The 14,888-nt window shown below is 47.3% G+C and overlaps 1 pseudogene; it reads left to right on the top strand.

Annotated features, from left to right (window-relative positions):
• Positions 1-13,757: 13,757 nt before the first annotated feature.
• LOC137620367 (5S ribosomal RNA) lies at positions 13,758-13,876 on the top strand (annotated as a pseudogene).
• The last annotated feature ends 1,012 nt before the right edge of the window (positions 13,877-14,888 follow it).

Here is a 14,888-nt window from a genome sequence, read left to right as displayed (position 1 = left end):
AGAGGATGAACTGAAAAATCAAGGAGTAGTTAAAGTAGTCAGAATGAGAAAGAGAGTTGGAGAATAACGTATCCCTCTTGCTACTCTGATTATAACATTTGATCAATGCCGATTACCAAATGTTATAAAAGCTGGTTGGTTATCTTTGAAGGTAAAACCATATATCCCTTCACCATTGCGATGTTATCATTGCCAAATGTATGGCCATTTAAGCCAGAAATGTAAAGAAAAACTAAACAATAAGCCAGCTGTTTGTGCCAACTGTGGAAAAAGTAGTCATGGAGTATGCATCGAAAACCCTAATTGCATACATTGTGGGGAAGCACACCCAGCTACATCTAAAAGCTGTGTAAAGTTTATTTTTGAAAAAGAAATCCAGGCCATTAGGACCATGGAAAGGGTTACTTTTAAAGAGGCTCGTAAAAGAGCTCTTGAAAAGCAAATAAGACCAGGGCAACCTTTTTCAATGGTTCTGAAGAAAAACTTGCCAAACCACACAGACAAAAATTATATCTCTACTTCTAAGATAAAGAAACAAATGAAAGTAGTTAAAGAGGTTGAAAGTCCCATCGAAAATCTATATCCTGAAATTGTGGAAAAATCAAAACGGACACTTAAAGATCTGAAAATTATTCAAAAGCCAACTACTCCGATTTTAAACAATAGTACAAACCTCTCACAGGCCGTTTCCTTGCCTGATCTGATGGAGGTTGCACTCGAAACCAATTTACCTGGTGAACCCGTAGTGGGGAAGGTGCAAAAACCTGACAGATCACAACCTCTTAATCGAAAAAGAGAGAGACCTCCCTCCCTCTCGCCTCCTACCATAAGAAACATTAAAGTCACGACTTCCAATAAATATGATATCTTGTCTGCTGATGTTTCTGAACAACTAGAAGGTAAATTGAACCAATCAGAAATTCAAGTTGAGGTCCACCATCCTCCTCAACAATTAGATCAAAAGGACACAAAGAAAAAGAGAAACACAAAACCCACTATATCAAGATCCTCTCTAGAGTTACCTCCGGGAAATATTGTTAGATCAAATATTGCCAATGGGAAGACTTCATCCAAGGTGTCTTCCAAAAAATAAAACATAGTTCTTTCCTCCATTCTGCAATGGAATTGCCAGGGTTTAAGGGCGAAATATGAACAACTTAAGCTCCTCATACGTGAGCACTCCCCTATAACAGTATGTCTACAAGAAAGCAAGCTCGATGCTAATACTCCTTGTCCTCGAGAGTATGTTAGCCATAGGACACCATATGATCAACGAGCAGGGAGCCATGGGGGAAGTCTTATATACGTTCGTCGAGATGTTCCCCAAATATCTTTGTCTATCTGTACCCCTCTGCAGGTAGTGGCTGTACAGATTGATATAGGGAGAAAATACACAATCTGTTCTCTTTACTTGCCTCCAAATGATAACATCTCATATGATAATATAGTAGAGGTGATTAAACAACTCCCACAACCCTTTCTCTTACTAGGAGACCTTAATAGTAGACATCCTTTATGGGGTGATGTTTTAGCAAATGCAAGGGGTAATATTATATCGTCAATTTTGGAGAATGAAGATGTCGGACTCCTCAATACAGGAGAGCCCACACATTTTCATGTACAGACAGGTACCTTGTCCTGCATTGACCTATCAGTTGCAAGCTCTAACTGTCTTCTCGATTTTAATTGGAGAACATTAGATGATTGGCATACTAGTGATCATGCACCAATCATTATAAACACCAACAATGGTCCACCTTTACAAAGATCACCTCGATGGAATCTTGATAAGGCGGACTGGAATAGATTTCGGGAGTTAAGTGAAATTGAAGGAAATGCAGAACAGTTTGAAAGTGTTGATGATGCCATAGACTTACTTAATGGAACTCTTCACACAGCAGGAGTGATTTCCATTCCCAAAACAACTGGGATATTCAGACGACGACCAGTCCCCTGGTGGTCGTCAGAACTAACTGCCCTGCACAGAGCCACAAGAAAGTCTTTAACTCGATTGCGCATGCGCCGTAATGAGGAGAATTTAGTCGTATACAAGAAATGTAGAGCACAGTTCCGCCGTGCCATGAAAGAAGCTAGGCGCCAGTCTTGGATGTCCTTTGTTTCCTCCATTAACAGTAGAACACCAACATCATCTGTGTGGAGGAAAGTAAAAAAGATAGCAGGAAAATTCACCCCAAACCCACCACTAGTGTTAAAGATAAATGGCCAGTATATGACTGGAGCAACCGAAGTAAGCAATGCCCTGGCTGACCATTTCTCAAATGTATCGTGCAAGTGTGAAGCAGCTCCTGGTCACCAGTATAGGAGCAATGAAGAAAAGAAAGTTTTAAACTTCGCAACAAGAAAGCAAGAGTCATACAATTCTCCTTCTACTGAAAGAGAATTTGATTCTGCTCTTGCTACTTGTAACGATACAGCCCCTGGACCCGATGGAATTCCATATGCAATGATTAAACATGTACCTTTTAATACAAAGTTATTTATTTTAAGCATTTTTAATAGAATATTGCATGATCATAGTTATCCAAGTGTTTGGGAACTAGCCATTATTTTAGCCTTTTTAAAACCCGGTAAGGACAAGTTTTTAGCAGCAAACTACCGACCTATTGCATTGACATCTTGTTTATGTAAAATCATGGAGAAGATGGTCAATGCAAGACTGATTTGGTACCTTGAAAAGAAGAATATTTTATCACCCATTCAATGTGGATTCAGGAAAATGCACTCAATGACTGATGTGCTGATACAACTTGAGTCCTCCATTTGTGAAGCCTTTGCTTCCAAACAGCACCATGTGACAGTTTTTTTTATCTTGAAAAGGCATATGATACCACATGGAGATACGGTATACTTAAAAGAATCCATGAGTACGGATTGAGAGGTGAGCTACCACTATTCATCCAGTCATTTCTTTCACATAGAGTTTTCCAAGTGAGAGTTGGGGAAGCTCTATCACAGAGTAAATGCCAGGAAGAAGGAGTTCCTCAGGGGAGTGTGCTGAGTGTAACCCTTTTTGCACTAGCAATTAATGGGATATCCTCAGTCGTTCCCCGGGATGTTCTCGCAACATTATTTGTGGATGATCTCTCCATATCATTTGCTGGAGCCAGAATGGCAATGGTTGAGAGAAAAATCCAACTCTCTATTGATAAAATTATTCATTGGGCCGATATGAATGGATTTAAGTTCTCAACAAGTAAAACTACAATTGTCCATTTCTGTCGTATACGGGGAGTACATCCAGACCCGGATATATACATCAAAGGTCAACGGATCCCATGTGCAAGTGAAGCCAAATTTTTAGGGTTGATATTTGATTGTAGGCTTACATGGGTTTCTCACTTAAAAACATTAAAAGCTAAATGTGTTGAAGCTATGAATCTTTTAAAAGTCTTGTCCCATACATCATGGGGGGCAGACCGCAATACAATTTTAAAATTATACAAGGCCTTGATATTTTCCAAAATTAGTTATGGATGCGAAATATACTCCTCAGCAACCCCAAGCCGGTTAAAAATACTAGATTCAATACATCATGCTAGCATTAGATTGTCCACAGGAGCCTTTAGAACCTCCCCTATCACAAGTCTCCTTGTTGATGCTGGGGAGTTGCCTCTGGACCTTTACCGAATGTCCTCTATTATTCGGTATTGGTTTAGATTGCAAAGACTCCCCAATTCTTCAGCCTTTCAAACTGCAAGCTTTGTAAGGCACTCAACCTACTTTGAGTTGCACCCAAAATCTCCTCAACCTTTTGGGTTTCGGGTTAACCAATTATTAAACAATCTGGATATAATTAGAAATAAGGTGCTTCCATTCAAGGTATCATCAACGCCTCCATGGAAATTACCTGACATATCTTTTTGTAGATACTTTATTGGAGTTAAGAAGAATTTGACTGACTTAGAATCCAGGTCTCTTTTTATGGAACATGTTGAAGAACATAGAAGATCGACTTTTATATATACTGATGGCTCCAAATCTGATGCTGGCGTTGGATTTGGAGTACATAGTAATGATTTTAATTGCAGAGGTGCACTTCCTCTAACAGCTTCCATATTTACTGCCGAACTGTATGGCATATTAACCGCTATTGAGAAAATAGCTTTGGAAAAGGAGGGTAATTTTACAATTTTTAGTGATGCAAGGAGTGTTCTTCAAGCTTTAGAAGTTTTTAATTCTAGTAACCCTCTAGTTTTAAAGATTTTAGAATGGCTTTTTATTATTGGACGGAAAGGTATAACTGTTCGATTCTGTTGGGTTCCAGCACATGTAGGTGTGTCTGGGAATGAGAAGGCAGATTTACTGGCGAAGAATGCGGCATCCGAGTTGCTACCAAGGAGGTATCCCATTCCATGTAACGATTTCCTACCTTACATCAAGAAATTGGTTTGTGATAAATGGCAACAGCACTGGGATAGTCAAGATGGCAATAAAATGAGGGAAGTAACAAATATCATATCACCTTGGAGGGATAACATGATTCCCCGAAAATGGGAGACGACTCTTTGTCGTCTCCGTATTGGTCACACACGGTTGACACACGAGTTTATGCTGAAGGGCCAACACCAACCGTATTGCGAGGACTGCTTAGTACCTTTAACAGTGAGGCATTTGTTGACCGAATGCCCTAATTTTACTAACTTAAGAAATAGATATCTGTTTGAGGCTCGAGGTGAGGATGGCAGGTTTATCCTTGCCAAGATTCTTGGACATGATGTGTCTTACTATGCGAGCGGAATTTTTAGATTTATTTCAGAAGCAGGTCTTCTGAAAACTATTTAACTATTGTAATGACTTCTTAATTTTTATGGTTTTAATCGAATTCTCTTTTAATTTTCATATACAGTAAATGGTATCGGCGTCAATGACCTTAGATGTCAGGATGCCAGAAAACTTTCCATCAATCAATCATGTACAGGAACTTCTCGTCTCCGATTGAGCTGATCGCGAGCGTTCGGATGAGCCGCATGCGACTCTGCCGCCGCCTGTTACTGTTCGCAATGAGCCTACAGGTACTTCTATTGCGGTTGGCACTCAGGATTTTTCTGGAATTGATACCGCTCTTAACCCTACTGCTCCCAGAGGAACGTCGCTAGAGAAGGAAGTAGAAGCCCAGCTTTCTCCTTTGGAGTTTGATGACGTTTCAGAAGACGAGGACTCTGTTTCTTTCCGTCATTCTGCCGATCTTAAAAAACTTAGTTTTTACGAAAGAGTTTTCGGACTTTTTTGTGCCTATAGCTCCGCGCTTGCCCCCGTCTTGAGTTTACTCTAGGCAAAGCCTCTAAGAAAGCCCGCTTTACTAAGATGGTACTGTCGCGTTCGTCCAAGAGAGCTCTTAAATTAATGGGTGACTGGTTACAGTCTAAGAAGGCCTTAGGAAAGACGTCTTTTTCCTTTCCTCCAGCTAGACTGGCTTCGAGGTCGAGCATCTGGTATGAGACGGGAGAAGTTCTCGGCTTGGGGATTCCTGCCTCTGCCCAGGGAGATTTCTCAAGCCTCGTAGACGCTCCTTGTCGGTCGGCCATGAGAAAGACCAAAATTCTTTGGTTTACTTCAGAAATGGACCACCTTCTCAAAGGAATTTTTCGGGCCTTTGAAGTTTTTAACTTCCTAGACTGGACATTTGGGGCCTTGGGTAAAAAAGTTGAGACTTTTAAAGAGGGGGATACCTCTGCCCTGGTCCATTTGATGTCGTGCAGGGACAAAGCCTTGAGGGATGGCTCGAATGAACTTGCAGCTCTTGTTTCCGCAGGCATTCTTAAGAAAAGAGATCAACTTTGCTCTTTTCTTTGGCCGGGGGTGACTCCCTTCCAGAAGTCCGAACTTTTATATGCACTTCTTTCTCCATTTCTGTTTTCGCAAGAACTTATCAGGGAGATCTCTTCAGCTTTAGCTCAGAAGGCTACTCAGGATCTTGTCTCCAAGACTGCTAGAAAGGCTTTGCCTCCCTCTTTTACCAGCCGCAAACCTAAGGAAGATACTTTTCCCAAGTTTTCCCAGCCCTTTTGAGGAAGATCTTCCAGCAGGGGTAGCTCCAGACCTGATGCTAGAAGGAGTAAGAGAAGAGGTTTCAAAGCAGGGCGAAGCAGAGTCTGACTGCTTTTGCCTTCAGGCAGTGGGTGCCAGACTACTCAAATTCTGGCAAGCGTGGGAGAATAGAGGGGCAGACCAATGGTCTCTTCAGATCTTGAGGGAGGGTTACAAGATCCCCTTTCTAGGGAGCCCTCCCCTTATCTTAGTTCCCGAGGATCTCTCTCCCAGATACAGAGAGGAGGCAAAGAGACAAGCTCTTTCGAACCAAGTGTCTCTTATGTTAGAAAAGGGGGCCATAGAGAAGGTTCAGGATATCCGATTTGGTTTCTACAATCGGCTATTCCTGGTACCCAAAAACTGGGGGGGGGGGGGTGTGGGGGGATGGCGTCCAGTTCTGGACGTGAGTGCGCTGAACAGGTTCATTATCAAAACGAAGTTCACCATGGAAACTTCGAAGTCAGTGCTAGCAGCAGTAAGGAGGGACGACTGGATGGTCTCATTAGACCTTCGGGACGCCTACTTCCACATCCCCATCCATCCAAGCTTCAGACCCTACCTCAGGTTCGTTTTCATGGGAGACGTCTTCCAATTCAGAGCCCTATGCTTTGGCCTTTGCACAGCACCTCAGATCTTTACGAAGCTCTTGCTGAATGTAGCAAAGATCCTACATTCAAGGGGCATAAGAGCCTCCCTGTATCTCGACGACTGGCCTCTCAGAGTGCACTCTTACGATCACTGCCTGAAGGATCTTCAGACAACCTTGGACCTTGCGAAAGAACTGGGTCTCCTTGTCAACAAGGAAAAGTCTCTCTTGGTTCCATCTCAAGAGATTTTATATTTGGGGATGACGATACGGAGTCAGATTTTTCGGGCTTTTCCGTCTCCCTTAAGGATAGAGCAAGCCAAGTTGAAACTAAGATCGTTTCAAAGCAAGAAAGTTTGCTCAGCAAGGAAATGGATGAGTCTGATAGGAACCCTCTCCTCCTTGGAGCAATTCGTCCCACTGGGAAGACTGAATCTTCGTCCTCTCCAGTTCCATCTCAACAGCCATTGGGACAAGGAGAGGGACTTAGGATGTCCATTACTATCACGAACCCCATCAAAGTCTGCCTTCGGTGGTGGAAGGAACCAGACAAGTTCCAGGTAGGTCTCGACTTGTCAATAAAAAGCCCAGACCTTGTGTTATGCTCCGACGCCTCGGACACAGGATTGGGAGCAACCCTAGACAAGTTAGAAATCTCGGGTCTGTGGGCAGAGCCCCAGAAATCCTTGCATATCAACCACAAGGATTAGTTGGCAGTTCTTTTAGCCCTCAAAAGTTTTGAGGCTTTAGTCACCAACAAAGTAGTTCAGGTCAATGCGGACAACACGACAGCATTGGCATACATCTCAAAGCAAGGGGGAACGCACTCGATATCTCTGTACGAGACGTCAAAGAATCTCCTGATGTGGGCAAGAGAGAGGAACGTTATACTTCTCACGCGATTCATTCAAGGGGAGAAAAACGTTATGGCAGACAGTCTCAGCAGACGGAATCAGATCCTTCCAACAGAGTGGACCCTCAACCTTCATGTGTGCAAGAGCCTGTGGCGTCTTTGGGGTCGCCCTTGCATAGACCTTTTCGCAATCTCGAAGACGAAGAGGTTAGAGGCGTATTGCTCCCCTGTTCCGGATCCAGAAGCAGTCCACATAGACGCTTTTCTATTGGACTGGTCCAATCTAGATCTCTACGCCTTCCCACCTTACAAGAATCCTGTACATAGTTATACAGAAATTTGTGACATCCAAAGGAACCAGGATAACCCTAGTGGCTCCCTGTTGGCCGTCAAGAGAATGGTTCACGGAGGTACTGGAATGGGTGATAGACACCCCAAGAATTCTTCCTCTAAGAGCAGATCTACTCAGACAACCCCACTTGGAAAGATTGCATCAAAATCTCCACGCTCTTCAGCTGACTGCCTTCAGACTATCGAGAGACTCGCTAGATCTAGAGGCTTTTCGAAGGAGGCAGCTCAAGCTATTGCGAGAGCAAGAAGGACTTCAACCATCAAGGTCTATCAATCTAAGTGGAAGGTTTTCAGAGAGTGGTGTAGAGTCGACTCTCTTTCCTCATCCAGTACCTCTAGCTCAAATTGCGGATTTCCTGCTATATCTTCGAAGGAAGTGCAATTTCTCCTCCTCTACTATTAAAGGCTATAAGAGTATGTTAGCTACTGTGTTTAGGCATAGAAACCTTGACCTCTCTGGCAATAAGGATCTGCAAGAGCTTCTAAAGTCTTTCGAAACTTCAAAATGACGGAACCAAGATTCTCCAGCCTGGAATCTGGATATTGTTTTGAAGTATCTCATGAGCGACAGGTTTGAGCCGCTGGGTTCAACTGCCTTGAAAGACCTCACTATGAAGACTTTATTTTTGGTCAGTCTTGCGACAGCCAAAAGAGTGAGCGAGATTCATGCGTTTAGCAAAAACGTTGGTAAAGCTGTCTGTTCCTTGCAATTAGGCTTTCTTGCCAAAAACAAACGACCTTCTCAGCCTTGGCCCAAAGCATTCGAGATTCCAAATCTTGCGGATCTGGTTGGAGATGAGGTAGAAAGAGTCTTATGCCCAGTTAGAGTTCTAAGATGCTACTTGGAGAGAACAAAAGACTTACGAGGCAAGTCTGAATCTTTGTAGTGTTCAGTCAGGAAGCCCTCTTTACAGATGTCTAAAAATGCCTTGTCATATTTTGTCAGGCTTTTGATTAAGGAAGCTCATATTTATTGTAATGAATCAGACCTTGGACTTTTAAAGGTCAAGTCTCATGAAGTCAGAGCAGTGGCAACGTCGGCAGCATTCAGGCAGAACAGATCTCTACAAAGCATAATGGACACGACCTTCTGGAGGAGCAAATCCGTGTTCGCGTCATATTATTTGAAAGGTGTTCAGACTTGTTATGAGGACTGTTTCACTCTGGGTCCATTCTTAGCAGCGAGTGCAATAGTGGGTGAAGGATCCACCACTATGTTCCCATAATCCCAATAACCTTTTCTTCTCTTGGTACTTTTAATTGTTTTTTATGGTTGTGTGTGGAGATTGTGTCAGTCTTCCACAATCATTGATTTTGTCAGGTGGTCATGTTTGTTCCTTTAGAGCACCCGTATTTGGTTATTGGAGGAGGTTCTGTCATGATGAGGTTTTGACACTGGTCTGACAGTCCCTTCGAGATCTTCAGCCCCCTGGGAGGATCGTTGGATCTCATAAGGCTAGCAGACATAATGAGGCAGAGTATCATTGAAGTCAGCTTCCTTATCAGGTACGAACCCTTAAGTTTTGTTTGTTCCGTAACCGAAATGCAAACCATGCTATTTACATTGGGTTTACCTTTTAGCGCAGCTGAAATGGCGAGCCATTAGAATTTAACGAGGGTGTATTACCCCCGCGCTAGTTAGCGGGGGGGTAGGGGAGTGGTAGCTAGCTACCCCTCCCCCCCCCTCACACACAGATGAATGCTCACCTTCACTTTTGGCTCGGACTGGGACAGACGTCTCTGTCTTGGTCCTCGCTTGGCAGCCATTGTTTGTTTTGTCTTTACTTAATCGCTTACTTTTCTTTTACTCAATATATATGTAGACATGTTTTCATGTTTGTATATATATTTGAGTATAGAATCAGTAAGTTTCCTTTTCAGAGTTGTGTGTGTAGTGTACGATATCTCCGTGGAGTCCTCGGCAGTTAGGCCACCACGGCGTAATTTTATCGGTTGCGATCGAGTTTGACTTCGGTCTTTCTCTCTCTCTCTCTCTCTCTCTCTCTCTCTCTCTCTCTCTCTCTCTCTCTCTCTCTTGAGGTCGTTCACCCTTTTACTACGTGTTACTACGCCCTTGTAGCTTCCTTCCCGTGTGGGGGGGTTGCTACGCCGTACGTTTTGTCTCAATTAGTTTATGAATCTAATTGTAGTTGTTAATTTTTCAGCCTGTGGAACGATTCCTTTCGGGGTTTTCGTTCTTTCTTTAGTGTTCATTCATTTTTAAATTACATAATTACATAGTTTCATAATTATAATTGTTATAATTCTGTTTTGGTTACAGCTCTCCTTCCGTGAGTGTAAGTGGTTGTGAGGGCACGTGCCTGTTGTGTAATTCTTGTTCCTTTCCCTCGGGATTCCTCTTCGGAGCCTTCCCGGGGGAATGAATGTGTACTAATGTTTTTTATTTTTTTTTTTACAGTTACCGATCTAGTTCGTTTCTGTAATATGGCAACGGTGTGAGCTGTCTTGTGGAGGCCTGGGGATTCGGCTGTGCTGCCTCCCCTTTGGATTTTCGTCAGGGGCGTGTCTCCTTCTACTGGAAGTACTCCCGTGACGATTGACAGCTCTCCAGTTCATCTTGGAACTCAGGAGGCTTGCCTCCTTGGGTGGGTAACTTTCCTTCCGAGGGAAGTTTTTCCCCTTTTTGGGGGGTTCTTCTCTTGCCTTTTTTTCGTGCGACTATGCTCTTGGTGCTGAGCGGTCACACCTGCAGTTTCGCTCAAGGGGCTGGGCAACTGCAGGAGCCCCTCTTCGGAGGATTGCTCCTTTTAGGTCACTGGCTGACCAGTCTCTTGTACGAAGTGTCTCTCTTTCGTTCGCGAGAGAGTACACTCATAGAGACTCTTCTTCGGAGGATTCTTCTGCTGCTGTTGCTGTTGGCCTCCTTCGCCGTAAGGCTCACCATCCGCCTCGTCATAAGGGCCTCTCATCTCCCTATAAGGGTGCTAAAAGGCGCCCTTTTTGAATCTACGTTTGCAGCCTACGACTCTATCCGCCCTGGTGCAGATGGACAGCAGTCTGACCTCGTCTTCCGACGGGCGACGGTCTTCCCGACGTACAACGATCTTCCCAACGTACAACGGTCTTCCCGACGGACAACGGTCTTCCGATGGACATCTGTCTCCCGACGGACAACGAGCTCCTGCTCAGTGTTAGCGCACAGGCGCTCTCCTGCATCGCCACCGGACATCGCGCGCCCTTCTTTGCCGCGCACCAATGGGCACCAACGGGTTTCTGACCGTCTAGGATCGCCTGATTAACAGCTGGCTTCAGCGCTCACCTTCCTGATGCACCTGCGCGCCTTCCGTTAGCGCGATGCGTGCTAACCATCACTAGTCTCTCTCACGTTGGCAATCGCCTATGCACCCGCGCGATTCTTCATCTGCTCGCTAGTGTTTTGTTAACGCACCACCGCTCGCCAACACGCCGTCACTTGCCGACGCGCCATCGCTTGCCAACGCTCCGCCTCGCCAGAACGCGCCATCGCTTGCTGACGCGCCATTGGTCTCCCGACCGCCTGTGCTCACCCGCGCGCCCACGTGCCTGCGCGGCCACACGCCCACGTTCCTGCGCGACCGCACGCCCACGTGCCCGCACGTCTACGCTCATGCGCGACCGCGCACATGCTCTCCAATGTTCGCCCGCGCGCGAACCAACGGGGTCCCATCGCGCGGACGGACGGTGTTCCGTCGCGCGAACCGACGGTGTTCCGTCGCGCGAACCGACGGTGTTCCGTCGCGCGAACCGACGGTGTTCCGTCGCGCGAACCGACGGTGTTCCGTCGCGCGAACCGACGGTGTTCCGTCGCGCGAACCGACGGTGTTCCGTCGCGCGAACCGACGGTGTTCCGTCGCGCGAACCGACGGTGTTCCGTCGCGCGAACCGACGGTGTTCCGTCGCGCGAACCGACGGTGTTCCGTCGCGCGAACCGACGGTGTTCCGTCGCGCGAACCGACGGTGTTCCGTCGCGCGAACCGACGGTGTTCCGTCGCGCGAACCGACGGTGTTCCGTCGCGCGAACCGACGGTGTTCCGTCGCGCGAACCGACGGTGTTCCGTCGCGCGAACGTCTGCAGTATCCATTGCTCGCCTATGGGTTATCACTCGCCGACCACCAGCTCTCGCCCTTCCTTCCACGCTCGCCCTTCCTTCCACGCTCGCCCTTCCTTCCACGCTCGCCCTTCCTTCCACGCTCGCCCTTCCTTCCACGCTCGCCATTCCTTCCACGCTCGCCCTCCTTCTGCGCTCCTTCGCTCACCTTCGTTTGCGTTCCTGCGTGACTGCGCATGGGCGCTTCCACGTTCGCCCACGCGCGAATCATTGATTTACCATCGCGCGAGCTCCAGGGCGATTGCGACCACGATTCCCATTGGGATTTCAACAGCATGGCCAGCCTGGCGAGTTCTTCTGGAGCGTATTTCCAGAACACGGCCTTACCCCGTAAACGCAGAGCATGGCACATGCAAGAATAGGAAGAATCTTCAGGGAGGTCTGAGCAACACTCCTCTTTCCAGAACCTGGGTTAGCCCTTCCCCGTCATTCCCTGGAAGGATTTTTGGCGGGGGGCTTTCCGTTCGAGATTTCTCCATCGGCCAAGGGGTGACTGCTTACCCTTTCCTCTTCTCCACCTCGTGTAGGGGGCTTACCAGGTCCTTTCCCTCCTCGGTTACGGCCCGAGGTTTGGTTCAAGGAAGCTACAGGAAGGTCATGGGTACTTTCCTCCTCTCGGGCTCAAGCACCTTGGCGTTTCGTCGTTAAGTATCTAACTTGCGGGCAAGCTCGATGTTGGACCATCTGGATGCGCTGACCGAGGGCTTCCTTTCGGGTGTCTCATCCGTGGATGTCGACAACCTCAGACATTTCATCCTTGAGAAGTGTTTGTTTGTGCCCATGGACAGAGACATAGACAGCGGTAGTGCGGAGGAAGTCAACTTCCGTTTTCAATCCTCCAAGGCGCTTTCTTCCAGACTCTGCAGGGCTCCAGCGCCCTTTTCTTCCAACCACGTTGGCCTAAGTTGTCGGCTACGACAACTAAGACAAGGTGTCCAATTGCAGTTTCCTCCTGTCAGGAACAGATGGCACGGGAGGCTCCCCCGGGGGGGGGGGGGGCATAGTCCTAAAGGGAGCGGTAGAGTTCACGAACTCTAGGATTGGCACCCCCCCCCTTGCAGGTTTCACGCTGGGAGGATGCTTAAGGTTACTCATCCGGATGACAGCTTCTCGATGCCCATTCCCGCACGATCTCTGTGATCAGCCAAGGATATCGCGCCTGCCGTCTCTGTCAGCGAATTCAGTGTCTCTGAACCTCTATGCCATAGGGTCGGCAAGAGTTTGCCCATTTGGGCAGAATGATCCATACCTTAGGAGAAGGTCCTCCATAGGATCATCGACGGCTTCACCCCCGGCTTCTTCAGTCGATCCTTTCTCGTAAGGAAGTATCTGAGACGGGAGTTCCGTAGTCGACCTCTCAGCCCTGATCAAGTTTTTCGAACAAACTTTGTCCAGCGTAGAACAGCAGAATTGATCAGACTGGTAACGAGGCGACAGGACTCCTTAAACCCTGGATCGGAAGGACGGGTACTTTCAGTTTCCATTCCATCCATCTTCCAGGGAGCTCGTGGAATTCAGCCTAGACTGCAGGTATTCCTGCTTATGATGCAGTGTGGCGATCCCGCCGTGGCATCGCAGGTTTTTTTCCCCAGAGAACTCTCCCTGCTTTCCTCATGGCCGCTCAGGTGCAGGCTTCCGCCTCCTTTGCTTTTTGGAGGTCTGGTCAACTCCGGTAAGCTCGGGTTCGACCTTCTTCAGTGCCGGGACAAGCTTCCGGATGCTTACCATGAGTGGGGGTTCATGGTATTTTGCTAGGAACCTTCTCTTCTTCTGCCTCAACATCTGGAGTATCTGGCCATGATATTGAGTCAACGGCCTTACCACGTTGGAAACCCCGCTTCTCGTCCGGCCAGCGAGGTTAAGCAACGTCGGTTCTGGTCGGTACTTGGATGGGTGACCACCTGGGGACGCCAGATTCTGTTGCCACCTCCTCCGAGCCTTCCCTTCAGTTGACTGTGGCAAGGCTGAGGAGAGTCGCAGTACCTGTTCTCAGTCAAGCAGAGTTTTCAGCCCTACCTTGGAATGTTTCCTAGTTCTCCTTTCCTCATTGACCCGTCTATAGTTCCGAACGGTCGCCTCAGGATAAGTTCCATGTGGGGCGGTCCAAGTTCCGGTGGTTTCAGGCAACGATTAACCGGACTTCCTGGCCCCTATGGGACCAGCGGAACTATTAGACCTGCAATGGGTGTTGACCTATGGAACCTCTTGATGGGAGTGGATATTCTCGTCCTTTCCCCACATTCTTGATGCTGTTCTCGGACTCGTCAAAGAAAAGGGGGGGTGGGGGGGCATGTTCTGGTCCAGGCCTATGGTCAGGACCTGAAGGATACCTCTCCATCATTCAGGCAGGCTTAGGGGCCGTAGTCTGGCCCCTCTACAGATCCTACAGCTCCTGCCGAGTCGCTCCGTGCGCGTCGACTTCATGATTCTGGTGTGTTCTAACCAGCACGGGACGCATTTTCACACCTTCACATCTTGCAGTAGAGATACCGAGATGATTGAGATACTCTCAATACCACCATAGGCTCTCTCATTCCAGGCAGAGGAATGTTCTCTCCGACTATCCGAGCAGAGCCTCGTAGAGAGAGTGTACCTGGGGGACTTTGGCCTTGAGTAACCAGCAAGTCCTGGTCTGGGGGACCTGATCGCGACAGCTTGGAACCTCAAGCTTCCGCTGTTCTTCCCCCCCAGTCTCAGACCCCGAGACTCTGGCAAGATGCATTCCGGTGATGGTGGGACAACTTCGACGCCTGCGTCTTCCCTCCTTTTTGTCTGTGGAGAATGGGTCTCAACAAGACCAGGTTGTCTGTCAACCTTTCAATGGGAGAGCTCCACTGGGACTATGCGCAGAACGGTTTTTGGACCCTCTGCTTCCCCTGACGGAACTCCCGGGAGAGCTTCTCCCACGGCACAGACTACTCAAACAACAGCACTGCAA

The sequence above is a fragment of the Palaemon carinicauda genome, chromosome 26, assembly GCF_036898095.1.
Source record: "Palaemon carinicauda isolate YSFRI2023 chromosome 26, ASM3689809v2, whole genome shotgun sequence".
Classification (NCBI taxonomy): Eukaryota; Metazoa; Arthropoda; class Malacostraca; order Decapoda; family Palaemonidae; genus Palaemon; species Palaemon carinicauda.
This window is presented reverse-complemented; position numbering and strand designations above follow the sequence as displayed.